The sequence below is a fragment of the Trachypithecus francoisi genome, unplaced genomic scaffold (genome assembly GCF_009764315.1).
Source record: "Trachypithecus francoisi isolate TF-2019V2 unplaced genomic scaffold, Tfra_2.0 Lachesis_group3, whole genome shotgun sequence".
NCBI lineage: Eukaryota > Metazoa > Chordata > Mammalia > Primates > Cercopithecidae > Trachypithecus > Trachypithecus francoisi.
The window spans coordinates 88508711-88532617 of NW_022681468.1; the positions used below are offsets into that span (position 1 = coordinate 88508711).

A 23907-nucleotide genomic window follows, 5' to 3' on the forward strand; every position below is an offset into this window, starting at 1 on the left:
AGAAAGCCAGATAATGCTAAAACTGTGGCCTGAGGGTTATTCTTTTTCCTAGAATAGATGTCTGTTTTATGTTTCTCTGAAGGAAAGATTGTGATATGACTGCTTAAGAACTTAAAAGAAAATTAAATTGAGGAGGCCAGAGCATGCAGAACAGTGGAAAAGTTTATATTGGATTGAATAGAACATAATTAAATGGAAATCTAGTTCTTGGGGGAAACTTATTGTAAAGGTTTCCTAATGACCTACACAGTAAGACGCCTGGGGTCTCAACTGTTAACTCTAGTTTTTATGAGAGTAAAGTCAATGTATAAGAAGGAGTATAAAAGCAATTGTTTTTCTCAAGCATTTGCCATATCTGTGGCTTTACTTTTTGTTTGTTTATGAGTGATGCCTTTTAATGAGTTTATATTCTGTTCACTTTTTAAAATGCTGGTCCACATCCACTGAATTGATTTTATGACCTTTTTGTTTTGTTCTGTTTTTGCTGTTTTGTTTTTTTTTTTTTTAATTGTACTTTAAGTTCTGGGATACATGTGCAGAACGTGCAGGTTTGTTACATAGGTATACACGTGCCATGGTGGTTTTCTGCACCCATCAACCTGTGATCTACATTAGGTATTTCTCCTAATGCTATCCCCTCCCCTAGTCCCTCACCCCCACAACAGGCCCCAGTGTCTGATGTTCCCCTCCCTGTGTCCATGTGTTCTCAGTGTTCAACTCCCACTTATGAGTGAGAACATGCAGTGTTTGGTTTTCTATTCGTATGTTAGTTTGCTGTGAATGATTGTTTCCAGCTTCATCCATGTCCCTGTAAGGACATGGACTCATCCATTTTTTGGCTGCCTGTTTTTGTTGTTGTTTTGGTTTATCTAGTGCCGTCTTAATTGTTTCCATTCCTGTAGAGGGGTTTGGTAGTTGGCCTTTCCCTACCTATTGTGTGTCATGATGTGAGTAGGAACAGAGAGTGGAAATAATGTTATGCGCATTTCCTGGGGTAGGGAGGAAATCCCATGTTATTGACCCAGGACCTGGTGAAGCAAGATGACAGGTTGTCTCTGTGTACACAGTTGTCTCATCTTGACTCTATTTTTAAAAATACTGGTGACAATTCTTTGCCCATACTGTTTTTTAAATGAAGTTCAACTGCATTTGTATTAGTCAACTGCATTTTAAACGAAGTTCAACTGCATTAATTTGCAATTAATTAATTGTATCTGAGTTCTTAAAATCTTGTATCCAAGAGTGATCTGCTGGGGAAAAAAACCATAAATCAGAATGAGTTTGGCAAACATCTTCCCACCATCAAGGGACCGACCCAACCAGCATGCCATAGTACCTAAGAATCAATTACCTAATCATTATGAGGATGCAGGGATATCAGAGTACTTACCAACACCCGAGCTGTTATGGGCCTTTGAATGGTCAATTTAAATAAGGTGAGTTGAGCTATAGTTACATGAACTACAATGTCCCACGCCAGCATCCAGCAGCATGGCACATGCTAAGTGCCATTTGCACATATGTGTGGGCGCACACATGCTGCATGGAGGTCTTTTCTCATCAGACATTAAAAATACAGAGGGCCATTTTCTCCCTGATGACCTGTTCGAGTGTGCGGGATCAAACACTGGCCTCCCTGCACTGGAGGTCTGCAAAGATGAATGGTTAGATTCAAACACACTTTAGTACCCTTTAGCTATAGACTGTTTAGAATTTCTTGGAGGACTCTTTATAGCTTGCTATTCAACTCTAATTACCGACAAAAACAAACACCTTATTGTTAATCAAAGCCAATAAATCTTGCTAGCATTTGGCCCTCCCCCTCTTAGGGTAATTACAGATTTCCCAGGGAAGTCTGTCAACTTTGATTAGTCACAAGTGTTGGGAAGCAGATCCCCGAGGATGAAGCCATGTCCTCCCCATCCGCAGGCCCCTCTGGTTACTGGGCTGTGGTTCCAGGCTATATAGGCTGCTGGAAAAGGCCAAGACCAACCTGCACGCCCAGCGAAGTCACCGGCCAGGCTGTTTCACAGACGCAAAACCTGAAAGCTGTTCTATATTTTGGAATACAGTGGATCCATTAAACTCCATACTCCTTAGCTTATGTGAAAAAAGTCTCCAGGTGGTTCACCCACTGGTCCCTTCCCATGGAATGTGGATAAAGTGAAACATTTCTGGAGGGAAGGTATCTGCGTGTGTGCCTTTGCACATAGCACGCAAAGGTGCGGCTCTTCTGTTTGTCACCTAACGTGCTTCATAGGGCGATTGGTGTGAGCAGCTACCCTAAAATCTGATTGTCAGGAAAAAAGTTCCGCTTCTGTATAAGCTACATGTTCCACTTATCAAACAATGAGTTGCACAGATTAACATGATTTTGTTTCTGCGTTGGCTGTCAGAAAACACAAAGCTAGATTTAGGGCTCATTTTCAGCAATTAACTCATCTACATCCTGGAATTATATTTTCCTCCCTCTTCTCTTTCTAATGTCTCTTTGTATGCATGGTTTTATTTTAAATAGTTCAAACATAATTTATTTGGTACAATAAACTGGCTCTAATCCAATTTGCAATCAAATAGGTCCTAAATTATAATTAAATTTAAAGTTCTTGCCGTGGTAATGTCAATAATGCTGCTTTGGCCATGAATTAATAACATACTAGTGATGTTTAACTCAGATCAGATCTCTCATGTATTGAACACTTACTATGTGCAGGGTACTGTGTGAGATGCTGTGTGTTTATCATGCCATTGAGTCAGTGTTATGAAGTAGGTATTATGTAGCTTTTACTTTACAGGTTAGGAAACTAGTATTGCTTCTTTAAAATTTATAGTTACTACTTAATATGATTTGGGATCACTTATATGATTATACATACTGCAATAGGCCCATTAAAATAAGGATATAAATTACATGAAATAAATAATAAAGAAGAGAACTTGTAGAGTCAAAAACCAAGGTACTCTCAGTTTAAGGGAAGTAAATGTCCATGTGTATAGCTGCTGCTGGCTGACCAAGGACAATGACCATATCATGGTGAGAGGTTCCCTAGGACACTTGAGTACCATAGATGAGATCGACAGCTTCTTTTTTTTTGAGACCAAACAATGGGCCAGTTATTTAATTAACATAAGTCTGAGACTATTAGAATGAAAGCGATGCCAATGAAAATGATCAGTAGTTTTGTGGTTTTCCAGAAGCATGGAACAGGCTCCATTTACATATTAATACATAAATGAATCTAAGATTTTAAAAGCTCCCTGCCTGGGGCCTTCTCAAGGATCCTGCCTCTCATATATCATCATTAACTTCCTTGTAACCGCTGAGCTGAAGCTGTGGATTCATTAGATTAACAGCTTTCTGATTCTCTGCCCTTACAAAGGAGCGGGCTGCAGAAGACTCCCCAGCTCTGCTGTGGACAGGAGCTGGGGGATGGCAAGTCCTGGTGCAGGTGCTGTGTGAGAAGCTGTGGAGGGGCCACCCTTGCTGCTGCCTGGAGGCAGAGTCCGAGCTGAGCAGCAGTCATGCTGACAACAGCCTGGAGGTTCCTAAATGCAAACCCATGTCCTTGGTTGCCTTCTTGCCCATGAAAGGCTATTCTGATGGGCAGCTGTGTGCTACCTTTGGGTTCAGCTAGTAATTAGAAATCTTGGCTGTGTTAAGTGTGAGGAAGACAGCTGTGTCCCTTTCCATAGCGGTAGCTTGAGAAATGCACCTTAAAGTGAGTGTATTTAGCCGGGGTCTCCTTTTGCCTTTCTCCATCCCGCGGTGATCATTAGAAAGCAGCAGCCCCTGCACACAGGAAGATGGCTACAACAGGCATCTTTTACCGGCTGATCCTTGTTAAGACAGGATCCATGGAAAGGGGGCAGTTCCTTGAGAGAAACAGCCCAGCTGGGATGACACACCCCAGGTTTTCTCCTTCAAGAAACCAGAACAGGGTGCCTTGTCCTGGATGTCAGCGTCCAATATGCCAATCACAGTTTGGTTTTAAAGAGAAAGAGGAAAAGCCAGAAGTAAGCATTTGTTTCTCTCAGGCCCCTGCTTTTCAGGCTCAACTCTGGTTGGTCATGGGAAGGACTGACCCCTGATGACCGGTAGAAGCTCAGCTCTGTGCTGACTGCCCATGAGAAAAAGCAAAAATAAAACCCAGATCAAGGAGGGAGTTGGCAGTAACTTTAGTGTGACTTTAAAGTGACTGGGTGTAATGCAGCTGTTGGAATTGTAGCATCTGTTGTTGGCTGTGATTTGGAAGCTCCAGTATAAAAGAAAGTGCATAGCTCTATGAAGGCTGCTCAGTGCCTTGTGTTTCAAGGGAAGTGGTTCTAGTATGCTGCAGCGAGGTCCAGGGGAGGTGCCTGGCAGGAGGAGCTGGTCCTAGTGCAGCTGCAGGCAGGCGGGCACAGAACCAAGTGTCCACTGGTCGCTCTGGGCCTAGGTAAACCCAGGACCCTGTGCCCGCCTGCATCTCAATCAGGTAAGGCAGCAAGCTCCTGGGACACGTCTAGAGACAGGACCTTCTAGGTGGGGTGACAATAGAAGGGAGGGAGTCTGCTTTGTGCACCATCCACCACCCGCTCAGAAAAACAAAAAGGATATATCTTTATATAGAAAAATAAAAAGCTTTCTCATTGTGGAAAATAAACCTCTGCCTTTGTTGAATTGAGGAGTGTCTGTTAGATAAGCCTGAGCCAGACCAGGGTTCAATAAATGCCTGACCTTGGGAGCCAGCCCAAACCATGGAAGGTCTCCAGCCCAAGTGGCACCAGTGCCACGCATGGGCTCAGCCTCCTGCAGCCTCTCCTTGGGGAGGAGCTTCTCCAGAACTGCCCCTCCTTGGGTTTCCCCTGACATGCCTGTGCCCTTGCTATGGTCAAAAAACCATTCTCTTTCCGTTCTAGAACTGACCTCTCCTGTAGTGGAGAGGCCAAGCCTGTGGCCTCTGGAAAACACTGTCTGGACAAAAGCTGGGGACTTGGCGTAGATGATGCCTGGCAGTGATGCACAGGAGGAGCACTGGGTGTTTAGAAATGCAGTGGCCCAGCCTCACCCACCATTGATTGATGCGCTCGCTCTAGGGCAGGAAGCTCAGGAAGGCCCTCCAGGAGATTCCTCATATCCCAGGTGGAGAACCGTGGAAGACGCAACATCGGAGGGGTCTCACTGTTACTCTTTTTTCTGGCCTCGCCCGCGTTCCTGCCACCGTCTCTTTACCCGATGCCTCCAAGGCCCCAGTGCTGGGGAGCCAGCACTGGGTCTCCTTCAGTGCTGAGCCCGGCTATGCTAAAAATAACCTGCCTGCTTCACCTCTCTCTCTCGGTCACCCTGAGTTCCATGCACCTCGCCACTTCCGAGTGAGCACTCAGGACCTGGCCATTCTGAATGTTGCTACCATAGACAGGCTTAGTCCTGTCTCTACTCCATCAGCTCCCAGGAGACCTCAAGGAGGGCATGGCACAAAGCGTAAAGTGACCTGTGGTGAAGCTACTGGAAGAATGGGCTGGGCAGAAGCCTGGACCCGGATGAGGCAGGAGAGCAGGTAGAGGGATAGGTGGGCCCTGCAAGGACAGAGGGCAGGTGGGGATGCCACCAGGTGCAGGTGAAGCTCGGTCTCCTCTAATTTTCATTACTTTGGATGCTTCCAGCCAGATGTGTTGCTATGCCAAGGTGAGTTTGGGACAGTGGACGTCGGGAAGGATGCCACATTGACTAAGGATGTGCTTGCCTGGCCTGCAGCTCAGAATGTGAAGGAATCTGATCCCTGAGAAGTGTGGTCCGTGGGCAGTGGGTGGACGTGTGTCTGGGCTGTGATGGGGAAGAGGGAAGGTGGGGAGAGAGCCATGCGAGGGAAATGTTCTCATAACTGGAGTTGACATGGTTCAAATGAAAAGAAATTGTCTCAGTCCCAGAACAGGAAGGAAAGCAAGCCATTATCCAGATGTGTGAAGCATGGAAATGCTTGTCTGTGATTTGTGTTAAGAATGGGCCAGCCGGCACAGTGCTGTGGGGACACAGAATGGACACAGGACAGATCTAGGCAGGCAGGTAGCCCACCAGCAGATGGCCATGGGTGGTGGCTGCTCGTGCCTCAAATGTTTGGCCTTAGTGCTGCACCCAATAGGTGCAGCACCCAGCACAGTGCTGCACCCAGCACAGACATCAGATGGGCCGGCGTTGAAGGTACGCAGAGAGAGAGTTTCTGGGAATGTCATAACTGTTTGGAAATCCTGGAGGGAGAGGGAGCATGCTTTTGTTCTAGTTGGAATTAGGGCAGTTGTGGTTGTGTTCACATAGGGGTTGGCCTTCCTGGAGGAACAGAAAAGGGGGTGCCTCCCCCTAGGAAGGGCTGGAGCCTTGGACAGGCTCTAGACAGGTTTCCCAGCAGGTTCCTGCCTGGGCCTCATCCCCAGTTCCCACTTAGCTCTCACAGCCTCGGGCAGTCTTCCCTTCTCTGCTGAAGGGTAATTGGTGGCGCTTGCAGCATTTAAGGGCTCTCAGGTTTCCCTCTGGGGAGCTTGGAGTGATTCCTGAATACAGTTTCCTCTGCACTTGGCGCCTGCATCAAAGTCAGTGTGTGAGCATCCACTGGGCATGGCAGTCTTACCCAAATTCCAGAGTTGTTCAAAACATGCAGGTCTTATTTCCTTTTATTTATGTATTTATATTTTACTGATTTTTTATTTTTATGGGTATATAGTAGGTATGTATATTTATAGGTTACATGAGATACTTTGATACAGGCTTGCAATGCGTAAGTCATATCAGGGAGTTTTGCTGGTGACACTTGTAGGGTTCTTCACTTTGACAAGCCGTGAACCTCCTGGTGCCTTGGCCATGATAGAATGAGCTTGTGACTGTGGAGGACCCACGGGACAGCTGTTGCTCTGCCCCACTCAGCTTTGCCTGATTTCTTGCTTCCTTCCCGCTCCCTTTCTCCCACACAAATAAAAGCAGAATTTCCTTCTGGCCTCTCCCCAGCAGAGAATCGTGGATGGGAGGTGCTGCTGCAGCGACCAGAGCAGCAAGGAGCATTTGTGACTGTGGGCTCTGTCTAAATGGCCCTACTGCCATCAGCAGTAATTCCTCATGGTCCTGCATTCACGGGTTGCAGAGAAACTGCATTGCTTTCCTTTGGAGTCTCATCATTGATGGGGAGTCGCATGCGACGCGATGACATTTCTTCCAGTTGTGTGGAAAACCCAGAGCCTCTGTTCCAAAGAGGACCTCGGCCACAGCCTTCCCAAATCCCACCAGGCCAGGCCTGACACCTGGCTGGGAGGGAGGGAAACTCAAAACAGACAGCCCTTAAAAGCCTGTCAGCAAGCAGGCACATGCAGTCCCACCTGTATTTGGAGCAGCATGTCCCAACAGCTGTTGGCTGGACCTCAGCATCATGATAGGAAGTCCAGCCGTGCAGAGGCTTCCTCTGCCCCCAGAGTTGTGTTACTGTAATAAGGCAGGTTACACACGCTGTGCTGGTGTTTGTCTCTGCCCCAGGAATCCTTTGCATTTAATTATCAGGTAGATTCCCTTGCCTAAAATAATGACATCCAAGATGGTGTTTGAGGAGGCAGGAGGAAAGTTGAGTTTGGCTAAAGAACCAGATTCCGAAATCCTCTCAGAACTTCCAGACTCTTCCAGCAGTTAGCTGAGATGTAGTTTTCTTGTGCCAGAGCTTCTGGCAGCCTCCACTGAGTGGTTCTTGGAGCTGGAAGGGATGTCCAGAGTCATCATTTTGCAGATGGTGAGCCACCTCCCTTCCCACGGCGCTATGTGGCTGAGTGGTCTCGGACCTGAAGCTCAGGCCACGGCACAGTGCCCTTTCCACACGTGAACAGAACCAGGGCCAGCGCTGAGCCCTGTCCAGGTGGCTCTCTTGGTAACTGGACTCACTTAACCTTTACTTGGAAAGACACCTTTGGCTTACACAGCTAGGGTTGCCTTAGTGTTCAGGTGGCAGGGGTGTGATCTGATGCAGCTTTCTCTGTAGAAGGAGCGTCCCCATTCTTCCAGGTGTTTGGTTTCCTGCCTGGAACCCTTGTGCACTTACTGCCCACTGCCAGTGGACAACTTGAAACCAAATACCTGACTTCTCCAGACCTGCCCCTCCTGGGGTTCCCCCTGCCGTCCCTGTGCCCTTGCTCCGGTCAACCATTCTCTTTTCATTCTGGAATTGACCTCTCCTGTAGTGAACAGGCCCAACTTGTGGCCTCTGGAAGAAACCTGAATGCCTTTGGGGACCTTGCCACCAGCCCAGTCAGTGGCACATTCTGGGAAAGGGCCCTTCTCATCTCCATCTGTTTGAGGTCACAGATGACTCGCTCTCACTTTGCGCAAAGGTGGTGGTTTTGCCAAATGGCGGTGGCAGACAGAGAGGGCCAGCAGAAGAGCTCGGGGGATCTGGGAGAGCCACGGAATCCTGCACTTTGTTCCTGACATCAGAGCAGAGCATAGACAGTAGTTTCCAGGGGCCAGAATGAGGATCTGGGAATGGCCTTTCTTGGAAAAAAATATACAGCAGTAGATGAATATAGAATGAGGGACGTTATCATTTTCTTAGCAAGTCGCTGGAAGCATGAGTAGGGCATCCTCTTGTTAAGCAGAGCCTCACTTCTACAGTGTTGAGAGAACCTGTGCTAAGTAAACCTCAGTGACTCATGCTTCTCACTTGTGATTGGTATCAGCAGCCAAGAGAGAATGAAAAGAAGGCAGGTTGGTCAGTGTTGAACTGAGGTGGGGAAGAGTCTTAGGGTTTTCGAGGCCCCTGCTGATGCTGATGCGGGGAAGTGAGGCAGGCAACCACTGGGAGAAGCTGGGCCCTGTGATGCTGTGGTGTGTCATGTCGGGGCCAGGACTTGTGCCTGAACCTTGGCCATGGCTTTCCCAGATTGCATCCAGGTGGATTGCTAAAGAGAAAGACAGGGCATCCACACAGTGGTAGTTTTTAGAAGTCAAACTTGATCATAGTATCCCCATACCATGGCCATAGCAGATCCAGAAGGACGCCTACCATGGGGCAGCTTCAGACACTGAAGACAAGTGACAAGATGCCTGCTGACGAGCCAAAGGCATGCATGAGTTGGTTTCTGGTCAGGGGAGCCTTCAACAGGAGCACATGCTCCTGTTATTCCTTCCATACAGGAGCATGTACTGCTTTGATAAATGACACCTAGTGAGCCTGTAGTTGGCTGTGTTGGTGGCTCTGCATTGGGGGAGCACCTGAATTAATAAAGGGCCTGTGCAGGTTTGTGACACATGCTCTGTGATCGCCCAGGGATGTCAGAAACGACTCCCAGCAGCATGAAGAGAGTTATAAAGAAAAAGGCAGCCAATTTCCTGCCAGCTACTTGGTCCACACTTGGATTACTCAGCAGGACAAGCTCGCAAAGTCCCCTTCCATATACCGTCCCCCAGTTGAGCTGTCCTTTCTGAATTAACAGTTTTCATCTAGAACTCCTACATCCCGTGCCCAGTTCAGAATCTGGCAGAGTGAAGAAGCCCCATATTTGGTGCTGCATAACAGCGGAGAAGCACCCTAGGACTTCATCTCGGGCCTTGCACTTCACAGTGTAGTCTCGGACCAGCAGCATCTGCATCACCTGGGAGCCTGTTGGTTGGAAATGCAGGGCTCAGGCCTGCCAGGGGACTCGTGTACAACATGATAGTTTGAGACAAATAGCTAAGGCATCCAAGCGGTGGACCTTTTGGTTTACCTCATTCCTCAGTCCGATGCTCAGCGTTGCAGCTGCAGGTATATATAACTTGGTGGGTTAAAGCAAAAGACTTTTTTTCCATCTTGGTTCTGCAGGGGTGTTTTTGGGATAGCTTTCATACCCTGGCTTTGGAATCTCTTCTCTGGTCCCTGCTCTTTGGCCATGCTTTATTTGCTGGCTGTGCCATGCTAGAAGGCTCCCAGGGGTTGTCGACTGTCTTTGGAATTTGACGCTAGGTTTCCATTCAGTCTCCTCTACCACCTGGAGACCAGGTTTCTTAGCAGTTACGCCTTGTACAGCCACCACTGATCTTACCTGTCAAAGAGACCTCACTCTAGTCCAAACATTTGACTTGGCACATTATAAAACCTGGTACATTTTTGGCTAAACTTGAGCACATCAAACTCTTGGATGTTTACAAACTTGTATTGAAACATGCTGGTCAACTTGAATTGGGGTTTCCCGTGAAATGGGGGTTTTCCACGTAGAGGATGGAAGGAAGCCGCAAAACTGTCGGAAACACTGAAGAAGAATGTTAGACACTCCCTAAAAATTCCCGAAGCAGCCAGTTTTGTGTGTATGTTCTCGTTTTTTTTAAGAGACAGGGCCTCATGTGGGGAGTGATAGCTCATGCCTGTAATCCCAGCATTTTGGGAGGCTGAAGTGGGCAGATCACCTGAGGTCAGGAGTTCGAGACCAGCCTGACCAACATGGAGAAACCCAGTCTCTACTAAAAAATATAAAATTAGCTGGGCATGGTGGTGCATGCCTGTAATCCCAGCTACTCGGGAGGCTGAGGTAGGAGAACTGCTTAAACCCGGGAGGTGGAGGTTGTAGTGAGCCGAGATCATGCCATTGCATTCCAGCTTGGGCAACAAGAGCGAAACTCCACCTCAAACACACAAAAAAGAGGGCCTCGCTCTGTCACCCAGACTGGAGTGCAGTGGTGGGATTGCAACTCATTGCAGCCTCATACTCCTGGGCTCAAGTGCTCCTCCCACCTTAGCCTCCTAAGTTGCTCGGACTACAGGCTCACACCACCTCGCCTGGTTATTGGTGCCCTTTGACTTGCCAAAAAGGCAGACTACAGGTCCCTGTCTGTGAAATGCTGACTTTGCTCTCTTGCCCTTTTTTGGTCTCCCTTTCAGTTTTTATTTTCAGTTTGGGGGCAGAGGCCAAGGTGTGAGCGACTGTGAGGGTCCTAGAGGGTGTCTTCTTCCCACCCTCACTTCCAGGGACTGTGTGTGAAGAGCTGGTCCCGTGGCTGCCCTTTTGGTGAAATACAGAGTTGGCAGGTCAGCCTGTTGGGGTGTCTTGGGGCAGGTATGAAAAGCATCATTTTCTCTTTCCACATTTGTTATATTATTACCCATGGCCTAGAAGACCAGAGCAGCCTTCAAATGCTGGTTGGAAACTTCTGGAATCTGGGGGTTTAGCATGAACCCTAAAGTCCAGGAACCAGATCACTTCTTGCTTCAACGTGAATCATGTGTCCAGAGGAGCTGGTTCACCTCTCGCGAGTTAAGCCTGGTACCTGCCTGGCATTAGTCTTCAGTGGTCCTTGTGTTTATAGCAACTCCTACAAAGTGACTGTAAAACTCATTTCCTTGTGAAAGGTGGCTCAGGAAGGAAAGCCAAGAGGGCTGGTTACCAAAGGGAAAGAAAGTCAAAGAGCACCCTAAAACAATCATGTTTTCAACCTTAGGGATTTGCAAAGGGTTGTAAAGATGCCCCTTTTGAACACAATGGGCACACTGACAGATAGTGCCTGCTCTAACTTTGTCATGGGCATGCTCATCACCATCTCAATGACCCAGCAAGTCTACCTCACACACCAGGGATGTGCAGTACACCTTGTACCAGTGGGGGCTGAGGTCCTGGGTGATGGAGGAGGTGATGAGAGGTCAGTAGTTGCTTCACATGAGTCTGGCTCTCTTGGTCCAGATTAAAAGGACTTATTTGCAAATGGGAGTGTCCATTTCCACATGGATAATTGTGGAAAAGAGCAATGAAGAAAGGGAAGGAATGCCAGAGATAGGCAAATGCCATCTTGCAAAAGGGAAATGAGACAAATGGCATACATTTCAACTTATGATATTAATATTGCTTATAGGAAACATTCCGGAATGGCTCATCAAACATAATTTGTGAGCTCTCAGAAGTAAAAGAGACAATCCTAGAAGTCATCCAAGGATTGTGCAAAGATAGGGGGTGGAAAATTTTGCTCAGGTTTCTGCAAAACTCTCAGCCCTCCTGATGGGGGAAATATGGAGAACTGTGAGCTGGATACTGCTGCAGTTAAAGGAGTTTTTAACAGTTGGATAACCTTACTCAATGCATGCTTATTAGTAGAGGGAAGTCTGTCTGTGAAAGTTGCTTCCTGCCTGCCTCAGAGCACTGGAATCACTGCTTGTGTGACTGCTTTAGTCATGACCTGGCTGTGGAGATAGGTAGTACGCTCATCAGACATTGAGTTGGCACCAAGATGGGAGGGAAAAGAGTATGCAGCAATTCAGAGTCCTTGAAGTTGTTGGTCACCTTGAAAAGTGGCCAAATGCAGCAGTGAATGATTGCATTTCATTTTTGCCCCATCCTATAATAGTAGTAGTATTTGCATTTTATAGAGAGGAAGATGAGGCCCAGGACATTCCACTGGTAAATGGCAGAGCCAGGCTTCAGGCCCTTTGTCAGTGTTGAAGTCTATGTACTCGCCATATGCCTTATAGCTTTCCAGATGGCATTTAATATCTCAGTTAAGTCTCAGATCAACTAATGTACAAGATGGAGGAGAAATGCAGCTTAATGACAGTATCACTGCCAGCAAGCATATCTGTCCCTATTTCCTTCTCATACTTCATTGACGTTACTCATTGATCCCAGGACCTTCCCTTCTCCACTGAATTGCAACTCACAGGCCTTCCTAACTCTAGGCAGCCACTGCCAGTAGATTAGGGCTGGCATAAGAGATGAAACAAATTGACCATCCCATAGGTGTGGAGTAATTGTTAGCTGCACACTCACAAAACCAGTGTGTTCTTGTGCTTTATTAATACTAGCCTCATCTTTGGAAATGAAGAAGGCAGTGTTAGTCCTGCCATGCCCTTCAGGGGTTAAGTGGCACCAAGAGGCTTGTGTTCAGCATGGGAAGTCTGTTTTAAGAAGGACTTCAGGAGCCAGAAGCATGTTCATATGCAAGGGAAGAGGATGATGAAGGAAACAGCTGGAAGAACTGAATGTCTTTATGTGGATGAGGTGTGCAGGGGATACTTTGGAGGATACCAGGGCATGAGGGGTCTCTGCGCAGCCTCGGATGGCAGAGCTGAACTGGTGTGCTCCAAGTTACAGGAAAAGAGGTTGCAACTTAGTTGAAGAGCGTTCTTAACGTTGGAGTTCTTCAGAAGCAGTGGGAAGTGTTGATTTTCTCACATTGGCGAGTTTGCACAAAGATGCTGCCTTCTGGCTTAGGGGTTGAAGTGGAGATTTTTGGAGTTTGAAGAGGTTTGAAGTGATCTCTGACCTCACTTTAGACCCTCGTGTTCTTGATTATGTGACATGGGGTCAACATGCGGGGCAAAAGAGACCAGGGTCTGAGCAGTGCACGCTGTGGGTTCACAGGTAGTAAGACAAAACTTAAAACATGAATACCCTGTTGAGCAGTGGTAGATCTATGAGCTTGTTCTCAGGGCTTTATGACTATTAATTCATCCCAACTATACCATGGGGTAATTCCTGTCATTCTCTCCATTCTACAGGTAGGGAAACTGAGGCACAGGGAACTTAAGCAACTTGCCATGGTCCCAGAGTTTATAAGTGATGGAATCAGGATTTGAACCAGGAAGTAAGGTCTCAGTGTCCACACTGCTGACCACTATGTCTATAGCCACAGACTTTAGCGCTTTCAGATTGCTTTCATGTGCACTGTCCATGTTAGGCATCCTCAGGGAGGAGACAGGTGGTCTTGGCCCAGGAAAATAGAATGGTCACTGAGGAGCATGTCTGAATTTGGAGACAGAGGAGTAGGCATCAGCCTGATGTAATAGAGGAGTATAACAAAAGCCATGGGGCCGGGAGGAGGAGAGGTGGTGAGCCCAGGCCACAGTGGGACAGGGCCCTATCATTCCTGCCACATACAGGCCCCAGAGCTCTGGGCAGGGCCCCCAGAAGAGAGGGGCTGTGATAGGGGACTATGGCAAGTCTGATCTGGTGATAGCCATGGCAGCATGATGGACGTAGGGGAGGTGGTGACAGACCAGAGGCAGGAGCGGAGTTCCCAGGTGGCAGCATTGGTCAGGAGGCACAGAGGAGAGACAGAACCTACATTGGGCCCCAGGGCCTCAGAAGTTCTGCTAAAATGTGTAGCCATGGTCTGGTCCCCAAAGAAAAAATCCTGAAGGCAGCTTTGCCACAAATCACTTACCTTCTATGTGCCCCAGTGTCCTCGTCCGTACCTCAGAAAAACATAAAGGTAATCGTCTCTAAATGTAACCAGATATCCTAGAGATTATTCAACAACAACAATAAAATGATGATGAAAGCTGGAAAGAAGAAGGCTCACTGGCCAGGGGCCCCAGGACTTGAGAACGACAACACGGTGAATTCTCTGGATTTTCTTTTCCTCTCCCCACATATCCCAATTAGGGGACCTGGAGGCCTGCAACCTGGAGCTGTCCACAGTCTTAGACATAAAACTCAAGAACAGCCTGCACGTCCTGGCCAACGGACTGGGGAGACAAAGCCCAACAGAGACCGCATGGGGAGCCTGAGACCTCTTTCATAAACAGGACATAGTGAGCTGGCTACTCTACCTGCAGCAGCAGCAAACCCCAGGCCTACTTAACTTGTGCTCCACAACCAGGACACTGGTGGGCAGCTCTATCTGCTAGTGGCAGCGGCAGCGGCAGCGGCAGCAGCAACAGCAAAACCCCTTGTCTCCCTGCTGTCCCTGCACCCAGAAGCTTCTGTCTCCCTGACCCCACTACAGGAAGTGGCTCAGTGACACCCCGTAACACAGGGAAGTGCCTTTCACCCCCACAGATATCACCAGCAACGACTGAAGAAGAGCCTCAACAACACCATAAAAACAAAGCAGATTGGGATAACATGGCAAGGCCTCTAAAAACTTAAACTATCATTAGAATTAAAGCCCGCAAAAGTAAGCCAGGCCGACATGGCAAACCTAAACAGTGTGATGGCTTGCTACAATAGTATATTTAAACAGGATCAAGAGACTCCTAATATAATAACCAAAGTGTTCAGGATGTAGTTGAAAATCACTAGTCATGCTAGGACTAGGCAAGCCACAATTTGAGAAAAATCAATCAACTGGCACCAGTGACAAATGTTGGAATTGTCTGACAACAATTGTAAATCATAATAATGCCTCCAACAATTAATTATAAATTTTCTTGAAACAAAAACAAAATTTCAACAAAGAAATTGAAATTTTACAGAAGAACTAAATCTGAATGAAAATTATAGAACTGAAAAAATATAGGAACAACAACAAAATTATCATTGGATGGAATTTAGTAGAATGGAAATGATGGAATAGAATCAGTGAACTTAGATGAATATAATTCACTCAATATGAACAGAGAAAACACACTGGAAAAAAATGAGCTGGGCCTAAGGGATCTGTGAAAGATATAAACTTGTATCAGGAATCCCAGAAGCAGCCAGGTGCAGTAGTTCACACCTGTAATCCCAGCACTTTGGGGGAGGCCAAGGCAGGCAGATTACTTGAGGTCAGGAATTCAAGACCAATGTGGCCAACATAGAAAAACCCCATCTCTACTAAAACTAGAAAAATTAGTTGGGTTTTGTGGTGCATGCCTGTAATCCCAGCTACTCGGGAGGCTGAGGCTGGAGAATCACTTGATCCCAGGAGGTGGAGGTTGCAGTGAGCCGAGATTGTGCCACCGCACTCCAGCCGGTGTGACAGAGTGAGACTCTGTCTCAAAAAGAAAAAAAAAAATCCCAGAAGCAAAGGCAAAAGAGTGTGGGACTGGAAAAAATATTTGAAGAAATAAAGTCTGAAAATGTCCCAATTAAGTGGAAGACATAGGCCCGCAGATTCAAGAAGCTGAGTGAATCCCTAATAGGATAAGCTCTAAGAAATTCACACTGAGGCACATCAGAACTAAATTCCTTAAAGAAAAAACTCTTTAAAACAACTAGAGACCAGAGGGAGGAGCAAGATGGCCAAATAAAACAGAAGCCTCCGTCAATTGTCACCCCCTGCCACCACCCCACGGTAACACCATATTCAACAGCTGTCTACACAAAAAGTGCCTTCATAAGAATCAAAAATCAGGTGAGCACTCACAGTACCTAGTTTTAACTTCATATCACTGAAGGAGGCACTGAAGATGGTAGGAAAGACAGTCTTGAATTGCCAGTGCAACCTCTTCCCCCACCCTTCAACAGCAGTCACAGTGTGGCACAGAGAGATAGGTAATCTCTGTGCTTGGCAGAGGGATAGCACAATGAGTGTGGGACTTTGCATTGAACTCAATGCTGCCCTGTCACAGTGTGATATGGTTTGGCTCTGTGTCCCCACCCAAATCTCATTTCAAATTGTAATCCCATAATCCCCATGTATTGAGGGAAGGACCTGGTGGGTGGTTTCTCCATGCTGTTCTTGTGATAGTGAGTGAGTGCTCACGAGATCTGATTTTTAAGGGGCTCGTCCCCCTTCGCTCTTCTCTCTCCTGCCACCATATGAAAAAGATCCTTGCTTCCCCTTTGGCCATGATTGTAAGTTTCCTGAGGTCTCTCTAGCCATGTGCAACTGTGAGTCCACATGTTAAACCTCTTTCCTTTACAAATTACCCAGACTTGGGTATTTCTTTATAGCAGTGTGAAAAATGGCCTAATACACAGTGGAAAGGAAAACTGGGCTGAATTCAGCTGACATCCATGGAGGGAGCATTTAGACTGCCCTAGCTAGAAGGGGAATCACCCATCTCAGTGGTTGAAACTTGCGTGTTGGCAGGTCTCACCTTCATGGGCTAAAGTGCTCTGGGGTTCTAAATAAACTTGAAAGACAGTTTTGGCCACAAGTACTGAAACTGCTAGTTAAGTTCTGGTGCTATGTTGGACTTGGAGCCAGTGGACTTGGGGGTCATGCAACTTAATGAGACACTAGCTGAGGTGGCTAAGGGAGTGCTTGTGCCACCCCTCTCCCAACCCCAGGCTATGCTGCTTGCAGCGACAAAAATAACTCCTTCCTTCCTCTTCAGGAGAGAAGAGGGAAGAGTAAAGAGAACATTGTCTTGTATCTTGAATACCAGCTCAGCCACAGTAAGATAGGGTACCGGCCAGGGTCATGAGGCCCCCATTTTAGGCTGTATCTCCCAGATGACAATTCTAGACACACACTTAGCCAGAAGGGAACCCATTGCCTTGAAGGGAAGGACCTCGTCCTGGCATCATTCATAACTTGCTGACTAAAGAGCCCTTAGCCAGCCCTGAATAATCAGCAGTATGCCCAGGTAGTATGTCATGGGCCTTGGCTTAGACTCGGAGATGTGGTGGCTTCAGGTGAGACCCAGCACTTTTCCATCTGTGGTGGCTATGGTAAGAGACTCCTTCTGCTTGAGAAAAGCAGAGGGAAAAGTAAAAGGGACTTTGTCTTGCACCTTAGGTATGAGCTTAGCCACAGTAGGTTGGAGCACCAGGTGGGCTCTTGGAGTCCCCAGTTTCAGGCCTTTGCTCTGGACAGCATTTCTGGACCTGTTCTGGGCCAGAGGGGAGCCCACTGCCCTAAATGGTGAGTCTGATGTCTGGCAGCATTCACCACAAACTGATTGAAGAGTGCTTGAGCCTTAAGTGAACACTGGTAGTAGCCTGGCCGTACTCCCCATGGGCCTTGTGTGGTGATGGTGGCCACAGGAAGAGGCTCCTCTGCCTGTGAATGGGGAGGGAGGAGAGGGAAGGACTTTGTCTCTGGTTTGATTGTCAGCTTAGCTGCAGTAGAATGGGCCACCAGGTAGATTTCTAAGGTTTTGACTCCAGTGCCTGGCTCTTGGACAGCATCTCTGGATCCACCTGGGGCCCAGGGGAACTTGCTGCCCTCAAGGGAAGGACAAGTCTGGCTGGCTCTGCCACCTGCTGATTGTAGCACCCTGGGACTTTGAGAGAACATAGGCAGTATCCAGGTAGTGGTTACAGCAAGCCGTGGGTAATTCCATTTATAATGGCTACGAAGAAAATACCTAAGAATTAACCAGAGAAGTGAAAGATCTCTGTAATGAAAACTGTAAAACACTGATGCAAGCTATTGAAGGGGACTCAAAAAAGTGGAAAGATATTCAGTGTTCATGAATTGTAAGAATAAATACTGTTAAAACATTCATACTACCGAAAGCAATCTACAGATTCAATGCAATCCCTATCAAAATACCAATGACATTCTTCATGGAGATAGAAAAAAAAAAAAAAAAATCCTAAAATTTATATGGAACCATAAAAGACCCAAAATAGCAAAAGCTATCCTGAGCAAAAAGAACAAAACTGGAGGAATCACATTACCTGACTTCAAATTATACTGTAGACTGTAATAACCAAATGGCATAGGTACTGGCATTTAAAACAGATACACAGAGCATTGGAACAGAACGGAGAACCCAGAAACAAATTCATACATCTACAGTGAACTCATTTTTTATGAAGGTGCCAAGAACATACATTGGGGAAAGGACAGTCTCCTCAATAAGTAGGGCTGGGAAAACTAGATATCCATATGCAGAAAACTGAAACTAGATCCCTTTCTCTTGCTATGTACAAAAATCAAATGGATTAAAGACTTAAATCTAAGACCTCAAACTATGACACTGATAAAATAAAACAGTGGGGAGACACTCCAGGACAGTGGTCTGGGCAAAGATTTCTTGAGTAATACCCACAGGTACAGGCAGCCAAAGGAAAATTAGACAAATGGGATCACATCAAGTTAAAAAGCTTCTGCACAACCAAGGAAACAACCAGCAAAGTGAAGAGACAACCCACAGAATGGGAGAAAATATTTGCAAACTACCCATCTGACAAGAGATTAATAACCAGAATACATAAGAAGCTCAAACAGCTCTTAGGAAAATATCTAATAATCTGATTTAAAAATGGGCAAAAGATCTGAATAGACATTTTTCAAAAGAAGACATACAAATGGCAAACAGGCATATGAAAAAATGTTCATCATTGATCATCAGAGAAATGTAGATCAAAACTACTGTGAGATATCATCTCACCCCAGTTAAAAAGGTTTTTATCCAAAAGACAGGCAATAACAAATGCTGGCAACCCTCGTACACTGGTGGGAATGTAAATTAGTACCAACACTATGGAGAACAGTTTGGAGGTTCCTCAATAACTAAAAATAGAACTATGATGTGATCCAGCAATCTCTCTGCTAGGTATATACCCAAAAGAATGGAAGTCAGTATATTAAAGAGATATCTGCATTCCCATGTTTATTGTAGCACTATTCACAATAGCCAAGATTTGGAAGCAACTGAAGTGTTCATCAACAGAGGAATGGATAAAAAAAAATATGGTACTTATCACAATGGAGTACTATTTAGCCATAGAAAGAGTGAGATCCTATCATTTGCATCAATGTGGATGGAACTGGAGGTCATTACATTAAGTGAAATAAGCCCGGCACAGAAAGATAAACTTCACATGTTCTACTTCTTTGTTGCAGTTAAAAATTAAAACAATTGAACTCACAGAGAGTAGGATGATGGTTACCGGAGGCTAAGAAGGGTAATAGGAGGCTGGTGGTGAAGTGAAGATAGTTAATGGGTACAAAAAATAGTTAGAAAGAATGAATAAGACCTAGTATTTGGTTACAACAGGGTTGTAATTATAATTTAAATGTACATTTTTAAATAACTAAAAAAGTATAATTGGGTTGTTTGAGATGATGATACCCTGTTTGCCCTGATGTGATTATTACACATTGCATGCCTGTATCAAAATATCTCATGTACCCCATAAATACATACAGCTACTATGTACCCACAGAAATTAAAAATTGAAAATAAAATCAGGAACAATGTATTGCCTATAAAGGAACAGCAATTTGGATGACAATAGGTTTCTCATCTGAAACTATAGAGGCCAAAATGAAGTGGCACAAGATTTTTTTTAAGTATTGAAATAATTCTCAATTTCCAATCCTATGTCAAATAAAAGTATCCTTCAGGAATGAAGAGAAAATACAGACATTCTCAGAAAAAGGAAATCTAGTAGAATTTGTTGCTAGCAGACAGACCCTTAACGAATGGCTGGAGTAAGCTCTCCAAAGAAAATGGTAGCAGAAGAATCTGTATCCTTCAAAACAGAATGAGCAAAAGAACAACAGAAGAATAGTGAAAGAAAAACAGAATGGGTAAAAGAACTACATATTATAGAATATTCTTCACTTCATAAAGTTTTTAAGTCATATTCTAGCATTGAAGCATAAATTATAACATTTCATGTATGTAGATGAAACACTTAAAGCAGTGCATTGTGGGGAGGGTACAAGGATCTAAATAAATGTAGCATTTCTCTACTTAACTCAGAGTGGTGAAATGTCAACACCAGTTGGCCGTGATGTGTGTTTATGGTAATACCCAGAAGAACTACTAAGAAAAGTATACAGAGTGATATTTTTAAAAACATGAATAAATCAAAATCAAACTCTAATTGATGTTCAAGTAACCCACAGGATGTCTAGAAAAAAAGAAACAAAAGAAACAAAACAAATAATAAAATGGCACACTTAATCCCTAACATGTCAGTAATTGCTTTCAGTGATCTAAAAAATACTCCAGCTAAAAGACAAACATTGGCAGAATGGATTTAAAAATATGAACTCTGTGCTCTCTGAAAGAAACTCATTTCAAACATAACGACATAGGTAGATTGAAAGTAAAATTTTAAAAATGGAAAAAACACATCATGCAAACATTCATTTTGGAAAAAAACAGGAATCACTATATTAGTGTCAGAAAAAGTAGACTTCAGAGGACAGATTACCGGGGCAAAGAGGGTCGTTGTATAATGATAAAAAGGTCAACCCACCGTAAAAGATACAGCAACCTTTAATGTATATGTACCAAAATAAAGAGATTCAAAATACATGAAACAAAAACAACCCGAGAGAAAAAGTAGATGAATCCACAATTATAGCTAGATGAATCCACAGTTTTAAAAAGCTGTTTTCAAAACCTCCCTCTCAGCAATTGATGAAAATACTAGACAGAAAATTAGCAAGGATATAGAACCAAACATCAACCAGCAGAATCTAATGGACATTTATGGAACACTCCATCCAACAACAGCAAAATACACCTTCTTTTCAAGCTGTCGTAGAACATTCAGCATTATAGACTACATCCGAGGCACAAAGCAAACTGTGACAAGTTTAACAGAATGGAAATCATGTAAGGTATATTCTCTGACCTTATAATGGAATCAAACCGAAAATCAGTAACAAAAAGACAACAGGAAAATCTCTTATAACACTTGCAAATTAAATAACACATTTCTGGATAAACCATAAGTCAGAGAAGAAATTTCATTGGAAATAAAAAATACATAGAACTGAATGAAAATGAAAACACATTTGATCAAAATTTGTGGGATATAGCTAGAGCAGTGCTGAGAGGGAAATGTATAGCTGTTAAGTGCTTACATTAGAAAAGAGGAAAGATTGCGAATGAGTAATCATAAGTTCCTACTTCAAGAAGCTACAAATGCAAATGTAAAATGGTACAGCCACTCTGGAAAAGTTCCTTTGAAAACTTACCACATGGCCCAGCAATTGCACTGTTGTGCATTTATCCCAGAGAATTGGAAAGTCATTTTCATGCAAAAACTTGCACATGAATATTCATAACAAATCTATTCTTCGTAATAGCTCAAAACTTGAAACTACCTAAATATGCTCCAATGGGTGAGCAGTTAAACTGTGGTATGTCATATCCTGGAATACTACCTAGCAATAAAAATGATTTATGGGTACACACAGCAATGTGGATGGACCTCAAGGAAATTACACCAAATTTTAAAAAGCTAGTTTACAAAACATACATAATGCATAGTTCCATTTATATAACATTTGTGAAATAACAAGTATTGAGATGGAGAGCAGATTCGTGGTTGCCAGGGTTTAAAGGATAGGGGAGGAGGGTGGACATGGTCATAAAAGGGTAGTCTTGTGGTGATGGTACAGTTAAGTTTCTTGATTGTGGTGGTTACACAAAGATACACATGGGATATAATTGCATAGAGCTCTACACATATGAATGAGCGCATGTATAAGCGGTGTAATCAGAACAAGTTTTGTGGATCGTACCCAATGTCAGAATCCTGATTTTGATGTACTGTATTTATGCAAGATGTTACCATTGCAGGAGGCTGGGGGAAGGGTGCATGGAACCTACCTGTGTTTTTCCTTTCAACTTTCTGTGAATTTGTAGCTGTACAGAGAAAAGATAAAATTCCTTGAGGATCTTTTAAAAATCCAGATGTCCAGGTCACACTTCATACCAATTAAATCATGATTTCTACAGGTGGGATTTAGGCATCTGTATTTTTTTTAAAAACTCCTTAGGTGACTCCAACATGTAGCCTAGTTTGAGAACCTGTGCTCCTTAATGTGAGCAGTTGTCGTAAATGTCATCTTCCTCCTCATTGTTAGAGCAGCACTGATAGTGTACTGTTTGTACACTATCCTCCATGCTGTGTACCGTTTGAAGCACTGTGCATTCATCATCCCATCTCTCCATCAGTAATAAACACTCTTCTTTCTTCACTGCCATCATTAGGCCTCCTTTCCCATTGGAGAGTGGTTGGCCACTGACCAGTGGTTCTGGAAGCATAGAAATGCAGACCTTCCTCATTCTTTCCCAGTGGCACCCACCTCATGAGGGAGTTTGCGCCTGTGGTCTGGGCAGCAGGGCCTGGAAGACAGATCACAGGGCAGGCCATGGTCTAGGGGTTGGTCCCCTATCTTGTTTCGGCTGCCGGGTTAATCCGTTTCGTAATTTCTTATGTCCTAAAAAGAAAAGACTTGGCTGCCAAAAATAAATGTTTACATGCCTGTAACATTGAGAATGATGAATCTGCCTTGAGACTGGAGGGTGTGGAAGAGAGGAAAAACGTGTGGAATCTTGCCAAGCAATAAGCAGGCAGACTCCATTGCACTCTCTGGGGGCACCATTCACACAGACAACGAGGTCACCCCAAGCTGAAGTTGACACCGGTGAGATCTGAGGAAGGCCAAGAATGAGCTGGGGGTCTCCTAGGACTGAGAACCAAGAGACAAAAGGGGACCAGAAAGAGTACAGATGACCAAGCCACATAAATTCACCTCTGAGTTCAGAGTCTCCATCACGCCCTGAGACACATTCCCTCACCTAGAAGTCAGCTGCTGTTCAGGCTCCCTTTATACATTAAGAGTTGAAATGTTGGTTTTCTTTTCCTAAAGAATTAGGATTCTCTTGAAGACCTTAAAATGGGGCTGGGGGGCATATGATGTTTGTAGATGCATGAGCCCTCCACTGCCTCAGTCCAGTGAAATCATGCTGACCTCCTACCTGAAGTAGAAGGAAAATCCTTTGGCTGTGCCAGTTGACCAAGGAAAAGGACAGAAGGCTGTTCCTTGGACAGCTGGTGTTCCAGACCAATTAGTCTCTGCTCTATTGATTGCCAAATTTGGCACTAATTTCTTCCATAAACACAAGTTGAAAGCAGACATTTAAATAAATGGCAATATCAGAGTTACTTTTTTTTTTAAAGGCATAGGCACCGGAACAGCTGAGTACCCTTACTTTTTCTGATTCTTGTTTCACTCCAGATGTGAGATAGAATCCCATCACAGCTGGGCTGCAGTAGGCTACGAGGGGAGGGTGAGTTGGCAGGCAGGACTGGGAGATGCTGGAAGGTGGGTCCTTCTTTTCTTCCCTGATCCTTTCTGCCCAGGGCTGCACATTCTGGGAGGCATGGGACCTGCTGGAACCACCCTTTATTGACAGTGGGAGGCTTTTTGGCTGAAACACCTTTTCCTTTTCCATTTCAGATGAGATTTTGTGGAAAGAGCCTCTTTTCCTGTCTTAATGACCCATTATCAACTACAAAGTTGCCGCTAGTAAAAGTATCTATTATCGTTTATGCAATGCTTTCAGTGCCTTGCTTGAAACCACA

The 23907-nt window shown here is 45.0% G+C and overlaps 1 protein-coding gene across 2 annotated transcripts in view; it reads left to right on the forward strand.

Annotated features, from left to right (window-relative positions):
* ADAMTS17 (ADAM metallopeptidase with thrombospondin type 1 motif 17) overlaps window positions 1–23907 on the forward strand; it is a 367322-nt gene that overhangs the window by 142261 nt on the left and 201154 nt on the right. The gene's annotated exons all lie outside the window — the stretch shown is intronic.